Source organism: Aphelocoma coerulescens (genome assembly GCF_041296385.1).
Source record: "Aphelocoma coerulescens isolate FSJ_1873_10779 chromosome W unlocalized genomic scaffold, UR_Acoe_1.0 ChrW_unloc_scaf_1, whole genome shotgun sequence".
In the NCBI taxonomy this organism is placed as follows: Eukaryota; Metazoa; Chordata; class Aves; order Passeriformes; family Corvidae; genus Aphelocoma; species Aphelocoma coerulescens.
The window spans coordinates 7232791-7243229 of NW_027184080.1; the positions used below are offsets into that span (position 1 = coordinate 7232791).

The window sequence follows — 10439 nt, forward strand, 5'->3', positions numbered from 1 at the left end:
TTATATCCACGATGGGATGCTTGGTTCCTCCCTCTGGGTGGAGCATCTCACAATAGGGTAATGAGTCATGAGGCCAAGTGTTGATTAGACTCATTAACAGAAGATAGTCTGGAGGGAGTTATCTCTGAGTCATGCGGCAGGACAATGATGGGCCATTAACAGCAAGATAGTCTGGGGGGAGGAGGCAAGGAAACACTGCCCCACCTGATTTCCACAGCTCATGAGGATGGTAATAGAATACACCTCAACCCAGGACACCCCCATTCGACATCTCCCTGTGCTGTTGGGGAAGGAGGTACAGCTGGGAAGGAGGGAGGGGTGGGGGGAAGGTGTTTTCAAGGGTCTTATTTTACTTTTCATTATCCTGCTCTGATTTTGTTAGTAATAAATTCAAGTAATATCTCTAAGTTGAGCCTGTTTTGCCCGTGATGGTATTTGATGAGTGATTGTAGAGGTTTGGTCCAAAATACTCATTACTATTTACCTTCTGTGAGATAAGAATTAGGAGAAAGCAAAGCAGGCACAAAACTTGAAAGAATATAAAGAAGTTTATTAACAGACCTAAAAGAAGGAAAGGAAAAAAAAAATCATATCACACCTTCAGAACACTTCTCCTCCCCCCACCTTCCTCCCTTCTCCCACCGTAAAAAGACAACCCTTGGGATGTTCAGTCAGTTTACCACTTCCATAATAACCTTGTTCAGTTCACTTAGGGAGAGGAGTCTCTCTTACTCATGCTATGGAGACATCTCCACAAGAAATTCTCTCATGGCTTCAGTATCACGAGACAGCCGCCCGGGTTGGTTCTCTGTTTGCATGTGAGAGTCCCTTCCCCCAACTTTACAGCTTTTCCCACAACTGCTTTCAAGGGTCCAATCTTGAGCTACTGGGGTACCATTTTAAGCTTGAGCTGTTCAAAAACAAAAATTCTCTTCACCCATCTCTGGGAGCATTTTATCTCTAAGAATAGAGGCCCTCCCCTTTCCCTTGGAGAAAAAGGGTCCTCATCATCTTCATCTCTAAGACTATCTCTGGGAGTATCTCTAGGAATAGAGGTCTTCTCCTTCCAATTGGAGCAAGAGTCCTCATTGCTTCCATCTCTCCCTGTTCAAACTTCTCATCAAATTACAGCTGCTTCAGCATTTGCTTATTCCAGCACAGGTGCTTTTGCTCACAAGTACAAGTTGAACTCTCCACCCCCCATGCCTTCATGAAATTACAACAGGTACTCTGATATATCATAGCTTCACAACAGAATTTCAGCTTTAAGCATCTCCTCTTTCTCCTCCCTCAGGATTTCAGCTCTTCTTTCTTTACTTAATGTCTGCAGGCTCCATCTGTTCTGGAGGAAACTTACAGCACTAAAAGGGTTAATCTCACCTGGGCCTTGCAGCTGGAATTTTGCTTATCGCTGTAGGTCACATGATCTTTGCCGGACAGCAGGGCAGCTTCAGCTGAATCATTGGCCACACTGGAGAGGGGGGAAGCCGGGCCGTGCTGTCTGCACGTAGCAGGGCTGTGGGGGGGCCACGGGTGGAACAGGGCCTCACTGCTCCAGGATGGCTGTGTCCCAGCCCAGGCCCAGCCCAAGCAGGTCCTGGCCCAGACTCGGATGGGCCCAGCAGGGCCCACTGGGCCCTGTACCGGCCCAGCCCAGTTACCTGTCCCCCAGCCGGAAGCAAGAGAGAGAGCTTCCCAGGGTTTCTCCATTCTTAAATGTGGATCACAGAGGTGGTCAAAATTCTAAGTGGCTTAAAAAATTGTCAATATTCAAACTGGCCAGTTGATAGGTTCTATCAGGTCATAAAGAAAGCTGTAAGCACCTCTTTGCAAAAGACTCACTTCCGGGGCTATGCTTGCTAACTCATGACAGTGATCTTTCCCAGTCCTTATCTCAACTCATGAACCCTTAGTTATATTTTCTCTCCTCTGTCCAGTTGTGGAGGGGAGTGAGTGAGCAGCTTTGGTGGTTGTCTGGCAGCCAGCCAGGGTCAAGCCACCACAAATAGATAAATTGATAGCATTCTAAGAAAGAGCCAACAAGTCTAACGTAGTGAAAATATTTAAAAAATTACTAGAATTCCCTGAGGCAATATCTTGATAAAATTATTAAATAACAAAGATGATATCTCATTATATGAAAGGAAGGGTTCTCTGGAGGGTTAAAAATTTAAGGAAGAGGTGGAAAAATTGTGGGGGGAGACTACAGGAGGATCTCACTAGTACCTGTGCTAGTCCTTTTGGCACTTAGCATATTCTAGTTATTTTGAATAAATCATGCCAACTAATTCAAAGGTATAAAACAGATAGCAATCCTGACAAGGAATATTTCTTTCCATACAGCAGGATACTATCAAAAGCACAGATTTATATTCTGTTTCAGAAATTAGCCTCAGATTTCTCTAAATATCATAGGGCATTCTGTTTCTCCTACTACAGCAGCAAGAGGGACTCTGCTCAGAAATCCTGATCTTGTGAAAAGAATATCCTTCAACATAAGAATCCTCTTTTAGGTATCACTGACTTCTGCCTGAGTCCTGATAGAACAATCTTGAGGTGAATTTGTGGTCTGACATTGAGAAAAGGTCTAAAGAAGATAAACAAATGTTTAATTAATTTTCTTCTATACTGTTTGCATATGAAGTTGATTAGAGTGACTTTATACTGGATAGTCTTGCTCCACTAATTCTCACAGTCTCAATAAGACAACTTCTAGAAGCAACCTGTTTCTGAACAAAACCATTAATATAGTTTTTTTTTGCTAGCACTATTCTAATATCCAGTAGTACCTTATTAGATTTCATGTCCTACAATGCTAGGTGTACTAAAGAGCACTCTGGTAAATCTGACTATAGTGCCAGTGCACAGAAATGAGACTTAGTAATATGAGCTGAGACACAAGAGAATAAACAGAAGACAGATGTGATTTCTCAGAAACTGCACAGCAGATCCAGGATTTCTAATTCAGTTTTTCTGATTCCAAGATGAATATATCTACCAACTCCAGCAATTGAATAATTGTTTATTTTCCCTCCATCAAATATGCTTGTTAATTTCACAGTAACACAAAAAATTTTGCCTTTATGAATTTTAGTAGCATTTATCAGCAATTTTAATTCACATGAAAATCACAATTTTATAATTAAGATATAATACAAGGGAAACAGTTTACTGAAAAGGTCCTGAAGATTCATCACCATAAGCTTCTGAAAAGGCCCGTGACTCAGAATTTTTCTCAATAAATCTGTGTATTTTTCATAAATTACAACAATCTGAGTAACTGCTAATCAAACGTACTTAAAATACTGTAGCTTTTCAGATTATTTTTTCAACAACAATGTAAAGTTTTGAGCCAAGGGCATACTGAAAACTTCTAGACATCAGTATGAGGGCAGCAAAAGACTGGGATTGAAACAACTGTAATTAAGAAGGAAGTAAGTATCTCTTGGGGAGAGCAAGGAAAGAGTGAAGGAAAGGACAGATGAAAAAATCAAAATGTTTTCACTGACAAGGACAACCCAGTGTTGAAAGGCAGGAAAACACAGGCTATGCATGACTACAGCATGATACTTTGCCACCAAGGAAGCATTCCATGGCTAAGAAAAACAAGTTAATATATGTTGGGGTTCTTCCCCCCTGCCATGGGGTCCTGGGAGAGGAGACCCTGGGGTAGAGGCACGGGGTTTTCCCTGCTCCCTGGTCACATGTACCCTAATCCCATTCCCCATTAGTTATTTTGTGTTCCCCTGTGCGGGGAAGACCCTGGTTGTCCCATGATTGCTCAGTTCTTGGGCTGGACCCCGGCCATGCATCTGGAGAATAAAAATCTCTGAAAAACATCTATCAAGAATCAGTCCCTATTTCTTTCCATGGGCTTTGCTGTCTATACGTTGCAGAAATCCCCGCTGCAACAAATATATGAGAGGTAAACTAAATTAGGATTTATACTAAATCCTTTGAAATATTAAAGAAATTATTAGCATGCTGGCAAGCAAGTGCCTCTAGGACATACACATCAATTTAAATAAATGACAAAGTTTCTAAGTTCACTAAAGCAATGCCCCATGCACAAATGCATATGCATATACTCAATATCACTCAGAATTTCCTGTGTGTGATGCTTCATAGAAATGAAAGCAATTGGATTTGAAAGGAAGAAGTCTTACAAGCATATCACGCTGTCCAAATAAAGCAGATTTACGGATTCTTTTTTTAATGGTTTTCTGACAGGACCATGCTTATCCTTGGACAGTAATAATTACTTTCTCAAAAGGGCCAGTATGATTTCTTTGTTTATTTTGGGTTTTTTAATAAAAAGCCAATCATTATTCTTTACTCAAACATTTATTATACATTCATTTTTATTGCATTTGTGTTTCCAGATCTTTTGTATATTTCAAAGACGAAAATTCTCTGCTTAATGTAGAAACATGTTTTCACACTGAAAATGGAATTTTTCATCTGGAGAAAAACAACACTGACTTTTACAGGTTCCTGGACTCATCTACCAAAGTGGTATCAATAGTAGGGATTGTAGAAAGGGTGCTCACAGGAACCCTACCATGACTTTAGGTAAAAGGAGATACTGCTTTCCTTGGATTAAGGTGGACTTCCCTCCTGCACAAGCGGACCAGAAAAAAACGCATAGGGAACTGGGTTTCTTTAGCAAAACTGTCAACTTTTGTATTCCAACAAAAAAATGTAATTTTCTTTTCTATTGAATATTTTTCACACTAGCTTTACTTTAAGCTTGTACATGTTGAAATATCTGTAATTTGAAGCACTACACAGCAAAAAAAGTGAAAGTGAATGTGGCTTAAAAGACAAAAATGCATCAGAAAACTATCAACAATTGTTTTCTAGGAGATTTAACACAGAAGAAACACTACATAGTCTACTCTTAAGTTCTATAGTGAAAAACTGTAATGAAAGAACAACTTTAAGAGAAACTTAACAGAACCTAACAAGTGAATACCTAGTGTAGTGGTTTGGTCCAAAATACTCATTACTGTTTATCTTCTGTGAGATAAGAATTAGGAGAAATGCAAAGCAGGCACCAAACTTGAAAGAATATAAAGAAGTTTATTAACAGACCAAAAAGAAGGGGAAAAAAAATTATACCACCTTCAGAACTCTCCTCCTCCCCCCCACCTTCCTCCCTTCTCCCACTGACAATGTAAAAAGACAACCCTTAAGATGTTCAGTCTGTTTACCACTTCCATAATAACCTTGTTCAGTCCATTTAGAAAGAGAAGTCTCTTCTTGCTCGTGCTATGAAAACATTATCACAACGAGAAAGCCACCCACTTCCAAATATTCTTCAGTCCATTTAGGAAGAGGAGTCTCTCTGCTCGCAATGTGAGTCCCTTCCCCCGACTTGCAGCTTTTCCCGCAACTGCTTTCAAGGGTCCGCTCTTGAAGTGTTTTGGGGTACAATTTTAAGGTTGAGCCATTCAGAAACAAGAACAGAGGCCCTTCTCCTTCCCTGGGAGCAAAGGGTCTTCCTCATGTTCATCATTAGGACTATCTCTGGGAGCATCTCTAGGAACTGAGGTTTTCTCCTTTCCCATTTGGAGCAAAAGTCCTCATCTGGTCCATCTCTCCCTATCCAAACTTCTCATGAAATTACAGCTGCATCAGCATCTGCCTATCTCAGCGCAGGTGCTTTTGCTTACAGGTTGAACACTCCACCCCCCCATATCTTCATGAAATTACAACGGGTACTCTGATATATCATAGCTTTACAACAGAATTTCAGCTTTGAGCATCTCCTCTTTCTCTTCCCTCAGGTTTTCAGCTCTTCACAGCACTAAAAGGGTTAATCTCACCTCGGCCTTGCAGCTGGAATGTGGCTTATCGAAGTGGAGAGGGGGGAGAGCCAAGCCGCTCCGGCTGCTCACAGCAAGGCAGTGGGGGGGTTCCACGGATGGAACAGGCCCGTCGGCTCCAGGATGGCAGTGGCCCTGCCCAGCCTAGCCCGAGCAGGGCCTGGGCCGGGCCCACGGGACCCCACACGGGGCCTGCAGCCACCTGTCCCAGCACCGGAAATGAGAGAGAGAGCTTGGGGGAATTTGTCTATTCTTAAGTGTGTATCACAGAGGCGGTCACAATTTTAAGTGGCTTAAAGAATTGTCCATATTCAAACTGGCCAGCTGATAGGTTCTGTCAGGTCATGGGGGGAAGCTGTAAGAAGAACATCACTTCCGAGACTCAGGTTGCTAACCTATGACACCTAGAAAGAATTATCAGCATACACTCTGATAACTTGAATCTCCCTACCCTCCTTAATCAGTTAAAAAAAAAAATTCATAGGCAACAAAGCGTTATAACAATTTTGTCTTGTCTTTTTATATTATAAGAATGGATACAGAACATTTATTATAAACTATTTTCAAACAACAACAGTAGTGAGGAGAGTCTAGATGCAACCAGCAAAAGTATTTGATTCTTAAGTTGTTTGATTGGCCAAATAGTTGTCATTGGTCATACTTACTTTTGAAAGGTGATATTCAGATGAAAATCCCAAACCATAGACTGTATTTGCTCTGCTGTCTGCCCATTGGCCAAACTTCTGGGATGTTTTTGTAAATGTCATGTTGGGGGTGATAGTGCTATTTATTATTGCCTGAAAAAAAAATAATAGTGGTTAAAAAGGGGGCTCTGTGGTTTTGATTTTTTTAAAAAGTTTACTCAATCATTGAAAATGCCAGTGTTATAGTGTCTTGGGGTGACCAAGTGTCTTGGGCCCAAACCACTACATATAGGCAAGGATCTGTGTACACTGAGACAAACTTGCAACTAGGGAACAATTTCTAATTCAATCACAGCTAAAATTATAAAGCATATATTGGCATACATTCTTTAAAAGGAGCAAAAGGGGAGCGGCATCTGTTTGCAATTGCAAGTAGTCATTGAATAGACAGCAAATTTTAAAAAATTCCTTTAAAGCATCCACATAGGAGAATACAATCAGAATAGAAGAACTAGTGAGGTTGTCTTTTGTCTCAAAAGTGTATTTCATTGTTCCCTAAAGCAATGCCTCTCAAGATCCATTGTAAGTTCCACAGTTGCATTCCCCCTGTTGCATATGCAATACTCACTGGAAAACATGTAATAAAACAAGAAGCACAATTTATTTTTAACTTTTTTTATTGTACGAATCTGTTTTTTCATTTATGCACACACAAACATGACTAACAGTGACAGGGTCATACACCAACTACAGAAGAAGAGCTACTCTTAGAATAATTTTTCTTCTCTCATTCTTGTTATGTACAAGCTGAAAGTACGTCTTCCAGAATACAGCTTCTGCTAATGCAAATAAAAAATAACCTCTATTCAATTTATATGCTGGTTCCACTAAAACCAAACTAAAGTTTTATCATGCATTTCAACAGTACTTGCATCACATTAAAGTTTGTCTAACATGTTCTAAATCTGTGACAGGGAACTGTCCAGTGTACTTAGAGTATGCCAGGATAAAATCTTATAAGGACACCAATGGGTTACATTTAACAAAAAAATTTATGGTTATTACAGTTATAACCAGCCAACATGAACAAGAAAGACTAGCCATAAAACCAGATATATGTATTGGAAGTGAAATGCAGGCATGCTTCCTCATCTGTCTGGTGCTACTAAGAGTTTCAGTCACATTTGTTAAATAATTCACAGCCCTTTTAATAAAACTCTGGTTAATAGGTGCTCTGTAAAAACCATGTGAAAGACAATGTCCTTAAAACTTCCCAGAAAACAGCATACACTGTGAGCACAACAGTTCAGGATGAATATTTCTGACATGCTGTTGTGGTTTAACCCCCAGATGTCATACTAAATACCACAGTTGCTTGTTTCCCTTCCCCCCCGCCCCCCCCACTACTACCCTGGTGGGATGGAGAAGAGAATCAGAAAAAGGTAAAACCCATGGGTCAAAATAGGAACAGTTTAATAATTGAAAAAATAAAACATTTTAATATTACTACTACTAATTATAATAATAATAATAATTGCAATTAAAAGGAAAGGGTGAGAAAGGAATAAGACTCAAAAAGAACAAGTGATGCACAATACAGTTACTCACCACCCACTGACTGATGCCCAACTAGTCCCCAAGCAGTGATCGGCCCATCCCAGCCAACTCCCCCAGTTTATATACTGAGCATGAAATTCTATGGTATGGAATAGTCCTTTGGCCAGTTTGGGTCTGCTGTCCCGGCTATACTGATGCCCAAAACTAGGCAAGAAAATAAAACTCTATAGTACAGAACAGGTGTTTGTTTATTCAGCACTGGCAGTGAGGGGGATCTCTGCCAAAAACTCAGTCAATCTTCTTTAGCCTTCAGTTACATTTTAAAAGTCCTTCCACCCAACGTCACAATTACAACATATCATTAGCATACTCATATTTGCATAAAGCTGTGTCATCAGTTTGTTGCTTTCACGCATGCATCAGTTCCTTCTGTGGTGGTTGTCAGTCTTCTGGTGGTCTTTTGATGAAGACTTGTATAGTCTTCCTCACGTTTGAACTTTTTACCTCTATCTTCAGCACATGCCTGGTGCTTCTTGTTTTTCAGTCTAACTTATTTTTAGCTAATTTTGCAGTTTGCAAGTTCCGTTAAAACTTGCTATCTTGCTTTTGATGGGCATGTTATCTCACTTGCTTTGCTATCTTGCTTGTTCTGCTATCTTGCTTGCTTTACCTGCACATCTTGTTACAATGTTATTTGTGGTTAACCTTTTGTTACATACCACTTAGGTTTCAATGCTCCCTCCCATCTGTCAGAGACCGAAGATCTTTGCCCATTATGGCAAAACTGTATAACAAAACTGCACCACCAAAGCCCACCCTGAATGGGCCTCCTGACTGAAACCCTGAACTGTGAGATAAACTGCCTAAGGCTATTCGAGATAAGAAAAAGTGACACTATTGTTGAAAGGATCTCAGGTATGGGAAGTAATGGCTAAGGCTGGGACAGCATTCACAGGACACCCCAGCCCAGCAGCTTGGCGGTGGAGGCCATAGTCCCAGGCTTATCTGTTTGCCAGGTTTGCACAGACTCTCCCCCAACCCAGGGGGGAGGAGAGGTTTTGGGTGTGTGGCTTAACCTCTGGTCAGAGGCAGTGAACGCCTGTTGGGGTTCCTCCCCCCTGCCATGGGGTCCTGGGAGAGGGGACCCTGGGGTAGAGGCATGACCTACGGGGTCTCCCTGCTCCCTGGTCACATGTACCCTAATCCTGTTCCCCCTTGGTTGTTTTGTGTTCCCCTGCTGGGGGAGGACCCTGGTGGTCCCATGATTGCTGGGTTCTTTGGCAGTCCCCCAGCCATGTGGCTGGAAAATAAAGATCTCTGAAACTTCTATCAAGAATTGCTCCTTATTTCTTTCAACGGGCCTCTCTGTCTATACATGTTGCAGAAATCCCTGCTGCAACAAACGCCCATCCTCCCTTGCACAGACCAGCTCAGCTGTGGGGCCCCTGTTTGGGTTAGGATTTTTCCTTTTGTTTCTTTCTCTCATGGAATTTTGTCCCATCTGTTGCTAAAAAACAATAACTATTGATACTTAGGAGAACAAAAGATGTGGCTGGGAGGAGGAGTGGGAAGGGTGCAGCTGGCTACTCTCTTTACCTGGGGGGTTTTCTCTTTGGAAGGGCAAAGATACCTCGAGATTTTGGCCAGGTGGTGAGGGGCTGGGCTCGGGTCCTCTCTCTCTCACTGATATAAGCGGCTTAGATTTCAGGGGTTAAGTGCTGTGGGTACTGCTAGTATGGCAAAACTTTGCAGCTGCTTCCTAAACAATGTATCACTTGCTGAACATTTGCTATGCTGGCCAGGTAAAAGGGAGGGATGCAGGAGAAAATAAGGGTAGGATGCCAGACCATTGACAAGAGGAAGAAATAGTGACCAAAGATCCTGCTTTTGGACCCTGGAACTGGCTCGAACCAGCTTTGGGGTTTGGACTTGGACCAGGACCTCAGAGACCATGCGCAAGGAAGCAAGGTGAGAAGCAAGGTGAAAAGTTCAAACCTGAGGTAGACTGCTTACTTCATCAGAGAAAGACCTTACTTCATCCCTGAGACCCCGGCTCACAACCAACAGGTGGCACTGCACAGGCGTAATAGAATGCTGAGCTAATTATAATACGAAGCAGAGACAGACGATGAATATGTATAGGCGTATTGTGTAACCTAATGCATATGTAATCTGTAACCAGATATATTGCAAGCTGAGTACTGTGGTTGGCACGTGTGGTTTTTTGGGGCTACCCCCATGCGTCCAGCGCTGCAATAAACATACCTACTTTACAACTTTCGAGTTGTAGAGTCCTTTCAGCGTACCATTGCGGTTGGCATCGGAGGGGGACAGGCTGCAGTTGCTGTGGGGAGAATTTGCCACCACTGCAATGCTCCGTCTCCTGCTGTCTTCTACCGTGAGTGAAGCT

The 10439-nt window shown here is 41.9% G+C and overlaps 1 pseudogene; it reads right to left on the minus strand.

Moving 5' to 3' along the window:
- LOC138102682 (homer protein homolog 1-like) overlaps window positions 1-6610 on the minus strand; it is a 282281-nt pseudogene extending 275671 nt beyond the window's left edge.
- Between the last annotated feature and the right edge of the window lie 3829 nt (window positions 6611-10439).